The sequence below is a fragment of the Salvelinus fontinalis genome, chromosome 25, assembly GCF_029448725.1.
Source record: "Salvelinus fontinalis isolate EN_2023a chromosome 25, ASM2944872v1, whole genome shotgun sequence".
NCBI classification, from domain to species: domain Eukaryota; kingdom Metazoa; phylum Chordata; class Actinopteri; order Salmoniformes; family Salmonidae; genus Salvelinus; species Salvelinus fontinalis.
Genome location: NC_074689.1, coordinates 22,381,191 through 22,390,817, shown reverse-complemented (window position 1 = coordinate 22,390,817; position 9,627 = coordinate 22,381,191).

Below are 9,627 nucleotides of genomic sequence, written 5' to 3'. Positions count from 1 at the left end.
TGCGCCGCCCTATGGGACTCCCAATCATGGCCGGTTGTGATACAGCCTGGATTCAAACCATGGTGTCTGTAGTGACGCCTCTAGCACTGAGACGCAGGGCCTTGCGTCTCAGGAGCCCCTCACTGCCTGATTGATAACACATTAAAGCCAAATTTCTGACTTTATGTTGCAGCCAAATGACATCTCCACCACTTGGTTTGGGGGAGAAGTTGAGCGATGGGAAAATGCAAACACTTAAACTGATAGATAGCAAGACCTGACCATCAATGAGACTGACATGATCATTTTCAGCATACATTGCCTAAAAATCGAGTAAAACAACTTTATATTTTGAGTTATGATAGGGTAAGACTGTTGTACTTTGATTTTATACCTTAGGGTGTTGTGGTCAGGGGCAGTGGATAGGTATTGGTTAGTCCTTCCAGGTCACTACCTACAATGCATTCGGGAAGTATTCAGACCCCTTCCCTTTTTCCACATTTTGTTACAGCCGTATTCTAAAATGGATTAAATAAATAAAAATCCTCAAATCTACACACGATACCCCATAATTACAATTCGAAAACAAGTTTTCAAATATATATAAAAAAAACAAAAACAGCAATACCTTATTTTAAAGTGCCTTTGGACACCTTGACTTTCAAAATCTTAAGTTACAGCCTTATTCTAAAATGTATTAAATTGTTTTTTCCCCCTCATCAATTTACACATAATACCCCATAATGACAAAGCAAAAACTGGTTTTTAGAATTTTTTGCAAATGTATTAAAACTGAAATATCACATTTACGTAAGATTTCAGACCATTTACTCAGCACTTTGTCGAAGCGCATTTGGCACCGATTATAGCCTTGAGTCTTCTACAAGCTTGGCACACCTGTATTTGGGAAGTTTCTCCCATTCTTCTCTGCAGATCCTCTCAAGTTCTGTCAGGTTGGATGGGGAGCATCGCTACACAGCTATTTTCAGTTCTCTCTAGAGATGTTTGATCGGGTTCAAGTCCGGGCTCTGGCTGGGCCACTCAAGGACATTCAGAGACTTGTCCCAAAGCCACTCCTGCGTTGTCTTGGCTGTGTGCTTAGGGTCGTTGTCTTGTTGGAAGGTGTACCTTCGTCCCAGTCTGAGGTCTTGAGCAGGTTTTCAAAGATCTCTCTGTACTTTGCTCCATTCATCTTTCCCTCGATCCTGACTAGTCTCCCAGTCCTTACTGCTGAAAAACATTGCTAAAGCATGATGCTGCCACCACCATGCTTCACCGTAGGGATGGTGCCATGTTTCCCCCAGACGTGACGCTTGGCATTCAGCCCAAAGTGTTCAATCTTCGTTTCATCAGTACTTCGACCTCATGGCTTGGTTTTTGCTCTGACATGCAGTGTCAACTGTGAGACCTTACATAGACAGGTGTGTCCCTTACCAAATCATGTCCAATCAATTGAATTTACAACAGGTGGACTCCAATCAAGTTGTAGAAACATCTCAAGGATGATCAATGAAAACAGGATGCACCTGAGCTCAATTTTGAGTCTCATAGCAAAGGGTCTTAATACTTATGTTTTTATTTTTAATAAATGTGCAAAAATGTCAAAACCTGTTTCGCTTTGTCATTATGGGGTATTGTGTGTAGATTGATGAGGAATAGGGCTGTTGCAGTGACCATTTTACCGACACACCGGCGGTCACAAGTCATGAAGGCAGTCAAATTCCAAATGACCGTTTAGTCACGGCAATTAGGCTCTTTCTAGCTCTGATGCTACTGCTGTTCATTAGTAGACTAACAGACTTGCTAACTGCCGGGTACTCAGCACTCTATTGTCCCTCTAATCAATCTGAAATCAATGCAAATGTGTTCAAAAATCTAATCAAACACTTCATGAGAGCTCATGAGCTCATGTTGGCCAACATTTATATAGGCTACGCAGTTGCGTGAGAAAACAGAGTGATGGCCACTAATAAAAAGAGGAGGATCCCATCAGCTTTCTATAGGCTTGGCCTACTATATTTATTTCTCAACTTCCCTAATATTAAGTACATTGCTTCTATTTACAACAGGAGTATAGCCTACCTGGCTGGCATGAAAATCAATCATGGGAAAAAGTAACCTCCATTCGCTATTTAAGTGCATAGATTACATTTTTTCCCGCTGCCTCTGTTTCGAGACAGGTGCATGATAATGGTCCATTCTAAATTAAAACAAATGTCACATATATAATATTTAGTATATGTAAAGACAAGATTAAATCAAGAATAGTCTGATGGGTTACAATATTAGCCTATCAGTTGTGAATTATATATTATCACTTGTGAATGATGCCCAGCATAAGAAACAAACCCATTTTTTCCTAGACTTTTTCGAAACACAGTCATGTAGTCCAGCCCATAGGCCTATATGTTTTAATAAGATTTGTATCACACCTCATGTAGCCTAGCCCATAGGCCTATATGTTTTAATAAGGTTAGTATCACACCTCATGTAGCCTAGCCCACAGGCCTATATGTTTTAATAAGATTAGTATCACACCTCATGTAGCCGAGCCCATTGGCCTATATGTTTTAATAAGGTTAGTCACACACCTCATGTTGCCTAGCCCATAGGCCTATATGTTGTAATAAGGTTAGTATCACACCTCATGTAGCCTAGCCCACAGGCCTATATGTTTTAATAAGGTTAGTATCACACCTCATGTAGCCCAGCCCACAGGCCTATATGTTTTAATAAGGTTAGTATCACACCTCATGTAGCCTAGCCCATAGGCCTATATGTTTTAATAAGGTTAGTATCACACCTCATGTAGCCTAGCCCATAGGCCTATATGTTTTAATAAGGTTTGTATCACACCTCATGTAGCCCAGCCCATAGGCCTATATGTTTTAATAAGGTTTGTATCACACCTCATGTAGCCCAGCCCATAGGCCTATATGTTTTAATAAGGTTTGTATCACACCTCATGTAGCCCAGGCCATAGGCCTATATGTTTTAATAAGGTTTGTATCACACCTCATGTAGCCCAGCCCATAGGCCTATATGTTTTAATAAGGTTAGTATCACACCTCATGTAGCCCAGCCCATAGGCCTATATGTTTTAATAAGATTTGTATCACACCTCATGTAGCCTAGCCCATAGGTCTATATGTTTTAATAAGGTTAGTATCACACCTCATGTAGCCTAGCCCATAGGCCTATATGTTTTAATAAGATTTGTATCACACCTCATGTAGCCTAGCCCATAGGCCTATATGTTTTAATAAGATTTGTATCACACCTCATGTAGCCGAGGCCATAGGCCTATATGTTTTAATAAGGTTAGTATCACACCTCATGTAGCCCAGCCCATAGGCCTATATGTTTTAATAAGGTTAGTATCACACCTCATGTAGCCTAGCCCATAGGCCTATATGTTTTAATAAGGTTTGTATCACACCTCATGTAGCCCAGCCCATAGGCCTATATGTTTTAATAAGGTTTGTATCACACCTCATGTAGCCCAGCCCATAGGCCTATATGTTTTAATAAGGTTTGTATCACACCTCATGTAGCCCAGCCCATAGGCCTATATGTTTTAATAAGGTTTGTATCACACCTCATGTAGCCCAGGCCATAGGCCTATATGTTTTAATAAGGTTTGTATCACACCTCATGTAGCCCAGCCCATAGGCCTATATGTTTTAATAAGGTTAGTATCACACCTCATGTAGCCCACCCCATAGGCCTATATGTTTTAATAAGATTTGTATCACACCTCATGTAGCCTAGCCCATAGGTCTATATGTTTTAATAAGGTTAGTATCACACCTCATGTAGCCTAGCCCATAGGCCTATATGTTTTAATAAGATTTGTATCACACCTCATGTTGCCTAGCCCATAGGCCTATATGTTTTAATAAGGTTAGTATCACACCTCATGTAGCCCAGCCCATAGGCCTATATGTTTTAATAAGATTTGTATCACACCTCATGTAGCCGAGGCCATAGGCCTATATGTTTTAATAAGGTTAGTATCACACCTCATGTAGCCCAGCCCATAGGCCTATATGTTTTAATAAGGTTTGTATCACACCTCATGTAGCCTAGCCCACAGGCCTATATGTTTTAATAAGGTTTGTATCACAACTAAAATGGCCAAATAACTTCTTAAAATTAAGCACATTAATCTGCTTTACAAGGGTTGTAGAGCATAACTACATACATAAGCAGCGTGTGAGTTTCAAGTTTGGGGAAGATCATTTTCACTATAAAAATGCACCTTCATAATAAAAGCATTACATGCATAGTTGCATTTGCGGTCACTTGGGATAATGGTGTTTTCCGCTAATGGAACATTTGTGTTTATAGCCTACTGCCGTGTGCACATTGCTGCGCTTATAATGTGAAGAAGCCTAATAGTTGATCAACATTTTAAGCTAAAAGTCTGTTGCATCAGCCACATTGCATCAAATAGTTTTTTTTAAATTCTAGTGGTTGTATTCATTTGGGATCTATTGCATCCCACAACTGTCCAAGACTATGTTTGGAATATTTATTTCTTGCACAGAATAGAATAGGTCGACTTTTGTACCATGGGAGATAGTAGACTGACATAGGCTAGTGCTTTAACTGTTCGTTAGGCCTACTCATCATGTTGGCAGAAGAGCACAAAGACAACTGGCCATGAAGGGCATGCATTGTTTTTAGGATGCATTACTAGTGACCCTACAACAGGCTTGCTAGTGACCCTACAATCGGCTAACTAGTGACCCTACAATAAGATAGCTAGCCACTTTACATTAAGCTAGCAACTATACATTAGGCTAGCTAGTGACCTTACAATAGGTCAACTAGTGACCCTACAATAGCTATAGACTAGTTAGCAACCCTATGTCAAAGAGAAAGCTGTACTTTTGCAAGAGATGAAAACTTGGAAATGATAAATATGTTACCTGATACTGTCGCAGGATACCAAGTGCATTTAAGTGAAGGGGGACATGTTTAACATTGTATCCAGAATGACTGCTATGTTACTAGTCATGCCTGGCACAGACCATTCGGTAACACAGTTGTTGACTAAAACCGTCCTTGGGTGAAAAGTCTAATAAAATGATTTGCTAACAGGTCCACAATAATTTGTCAAGAATTTTGTGATCGACACAGCAATAATGAGGAACATGTTTTATTTAATCCATTTTAGAATAAGGCTGTAAGGTAACAACATTTGGAAAGATAGAAAGGGCTTGAATCCTTTCCGTGAATACTATATTGTTCATACCGTAATATACTATACTATTTATACATTTGGTGCATCTGCATATTCTACAAAACCTAAAAAAAAAAGAGAGAGGGAAGTGAAAGACCCAAATAGGAAGTATGACGTAATGACGTGAGAAGTGGAGGAGCTGTGTCAGGGTAATAAGTAGGAATCCCCCTGACACTTTGCTTGTGGTACCATGTGACTTCTTTGAAGTCCTATACCGTTTCTTGTTAACAACATCTTGACCTACAGTAAAGCCTACAAGGCCTTACAATAGGCTAGCTAGTGACCCTACAATAGGCTAGCTAGTGACCCTACAATAGGCTAGCTAGTGACCCTACAATAGGCTAGCTAGTGACCCCACAATAGGCTAGCTAGTGACCCCACAATAGGCTAGCTAGTGACCCTACAATAGGCTAGCTAGTGACCCTACAATAGGCTAGCTAGTGACCCTACAATAGGCTAGCTAGTGACCCTACAATAGGCTAGCTAGTTACCCTACAATAGGCTAGCTAGTGACCCTACAATAGGCTAGCTAGTTACCCTACAATAGGCTAGCTAGTGACCCTACAATAGGCTAGCTAGTGACCCTACAATAGGGTAGCTAGTGACCCCACAATAGGCTAGCTAGTGACCCTACAATAGGCTAGCTAGTGACCCTACAATAGGCTAGCTATTGACCCTACAATAGGCTAGCTAGTGACCCTACAATAGGCTAGCTAGTGACCCCACAATAGGCTAGCTAGTGACCCTACAATAGGCTAACTAGTGACCCTACAATAGGCTAACTAGTGATCCTACAATAGGCTAACTAGTGACCCTACAATAGGCTTGCTAGTGACCCTACAATCGGCTAACTAGTGACCCTACAATAAGATAGCTATCCACTTTACATTAAGCTAGCAACTCTACATTAGGCAAGCTAGTGACCTTACAATAGGTCAACTAGTGACCCTACAACCTACAGTCAAGCCTACAAGGCCTTACAATAGGCTAGCTAGTGACCCTACAATAGGCTAGCTAGTGACCCTACAATAGGCTAGCTAGTGACCCTACAATAGGCTAGCTAGTGACCCTACAATAGGCTAGCTAGTGACCCTACAATAGGCTAGCTAGGGACCCTACAATAGGCTAGCTAGTGACCCTACAATAGGCTAGCTAGTGACCCTACAATAGGCTAGATAGTGACCCTACAATAGGCTAGCTATTGACCCTACAATAGGCTAGCTAGTGACCCTACAATAGGCTAGCTAGTGACCCCACAATAGGCTAGCTAGTGACCCTACAATAGGCTAGCTAGTGACCCTACAATAGGCTAGCTAGTGACCCTACAATAGGCTAGCTAGTGACCCCACAATAGGCTAGCTAGTGACCCTACAATAGGCTAGCTAGTGACCCTACAATAGGCTAGCTAGGGACCCTACAATAGGCTAGCTAGGGACCCTACAATAGGCTAGCTAGTGACCCCACAATAGGCTAGCTAGTGACCCTACAATAGGCTAGCTAGTGACCCTACAACAGGCTAACTAGTGACCCTACAATAGGCTAACTAGTGACCCTACAATAAGATAGCTAGCCACTTTACATTAAGCTAGCAACTCTACATTAGGCTAGCTAGTGACCTTACAATAGGTCAACTAGTGACCCTACAGTAGCTATAGACTAGTTAGCAACCCTATGTCAAAGAGAAAGCTGTACTTTTGCAAGAGATGAAAACTTGGAAATGATAAATATGTTACCTGATACTGTCGCAGGATACCAAGTGCATTTAAGTGAAGGGGGACATGTTTAACATTGTATCCAGAATGACTGCTATGTTACTAGTCATGCCTGGCACAGACCATTCGGTAACACAGTTGTTGACTAAAACCGTCCTTGGGTGAAAAGTCTAATAAAATGATTTGCTAACAGGTCCACAATAATTTGTCAAGAATTTTGTGATCGACACAGCAATAATGAGGAACATGTTTTATTTAATCCATTTTAGAATAAGGCTGTAAGGTAACAACATTTGGAAAGATAGAAAGGGCTTGAATCCTTTCCGTGAATACTATATTGTTCATACCGTAATATACTATACTATTTTTACATTGGTGCATCTGCATATTCTACAAAACCTAAACTAAAGAAAAGAGAGAGGGAAGTGAAAGACCCAAATAGAAAGTATGACGTAATGACGTGAGAAGTGGAGGAGGTGTGTCAGGGTAATAAATTGGAATCCCCCTGACACTCTGCTTGTGGTACCATGTGACTTCTTTGAAGTCCTATACCGTTTCTTGTTAACAACATCTTGACCTACAGTAAAGCCTACAAGGCCTTACAATAGGCTAGCTAGTGACCCTACAATAGGCTAGCTAGTGACCCCACAATAGGCTAGCTAGTGACCCTACAATAGGCTAGCTAGTAACCCTACAATAGGCTAGCTAGTGACCCTACAATAGGCTAGCTAGTGACCCCACAATAGGCTAGCTAGTTACCCTACAATAGGCTAGCTAGTGACCCCACAATAGGCTAGCTAGTGACCCCACAATAGGCTAGCTAGTGACCCTACAATAGGCTAGCTAGTAACCCTACAATAGGCTAGCTAGTGACCCTACAATAGGCTAGCTAGTGACCCCACAATAGGCTAGCTAGTTACCCTACAATAGGCTAGCTAGTGACCCTACAATAGGCTAGCTAGTGACCCTACAATAGGCTAGCTAGTGACCCTACAATAGGGTAGCTAGTGACCCCACAATAGGCTAGCTAGTGACCCTACAATAGGCTAGCTAGTGACCCCACAATAGGCTAGCTAGTGACCCTACAATAGGCTAACTAGTGACCCTACAATAGGCTAACTAGTGATCCTACAATAGGCTAACTAGTGACCCTACAATAGGCTTGCTAGTGACCCTACAATCGGCTAACTAGTGACCCTACAATAAGATAGCTATCAACTTTACATTAAGCTAGCAACTCTACATTAGGCAAGCTAGTGACCTTACAATAGGTCAACTAGTGACCCTACAACCTACAGTCAAGCCTACAAGGCCTTACAATAGGCTAGCTAGTGACCCTACAATAGGCTAGCTAGTGACCCTAAAATAGGCTAGCTAGTGACCCTACAATAGGCTAGCTAGTGACCCTACAATAGGCTAGCTAGTGACCCTACAATAGGCTAGCTAGGGACCCTACAATAGGCTAGCTAGTGACCCTACAATAGGCTAGCTAGTGACCCTACAATAGGCTAGCTAGTGACCCTACAATAGGCTAGCTATTGACCCTACAATAGGCTAGCTAGTGACCCTACAATAGACTAGCTAGTGACCCCACAATAGGCTAGCTAGTGACCCTACAATAGGCTAGCTAGTGACCCTACAATAGGCTAGCTAGTGACCCTACAATAGGCTAGCTAGGGACCCTACAATAGGCTAGCTAGTGACCCTACAATAGGCTAGCTAGGGACCCTACAATAGGCTAGCTAGTGACCCTACAATAGGCTAGCTAGTGACCCTACAATAGGCTAGCTAGTGACCCTACAATAGGCTAGCTAGTGACCCTACAATAGGCTAGCTAGTGACCCTACAATAGGCTAGCTAGTGACCCCACAATAGGCTAGCTAGTGACCCTACAATAGGCTAGCTAGTGACCCTACAATAGGCTAGCTAGGGACCCTACAATAGGCTAGCTAGGGACCCTACAATAGGCTAGCTAGTGACCCCACAATAGGCTAGCTAGTGACCCTACAATAGGCTAACTAGTGACCCTACAATAGGCTAGCTAGTGACCCTACAATAGGCTAGCTAGGGACCCTACAATAGGCTAGCTAGTGACCCTACAATAGGCTAGCTAGTGACCCCACAATAGGCTAGCTAGTGACCCTACAATAGGCTAGCTAGTGACCCTACAATAGGCTAGCTAGTGACCCCACAATAGGCTAGCTAGTGACCCTACAACAGGCTAACTAGTGACCCTACAATAGGCTAACTAGTGACCCTACAATAAGATAGCTAGCCACTTTACATTAAGCTAGCAACTCTACATTAGGCTAGCTAGTGACCTTACAATAGGTCAACTAGTGACCCTACAGTAGCTATAGACTAGTTAGCAACCCTATGTCAAAGAGAAAGCTGTACTTTTGCAAGAGATGAAAACTTGGAAATTATAAATATGTTACCTGATACTGTCGCAGGATACCAAGTGCATTTAAGTGAAGGGGGACATGTTTAACATTGTATCCAGAATGACTGCTATGTTACTAGTCATGCCTGGCACAGACCATTCGGTAACACAGTTGTTGACTAAAACCGTCCTTGGGTGAAAAGTCTAATAAAATGATTTGCTAACAGGTCCACAATAATTTGTCAAGAATTTTGTGATCGACACAGCAATAATGAGGAACATGTTTTATTTAATCCATTTTAGAA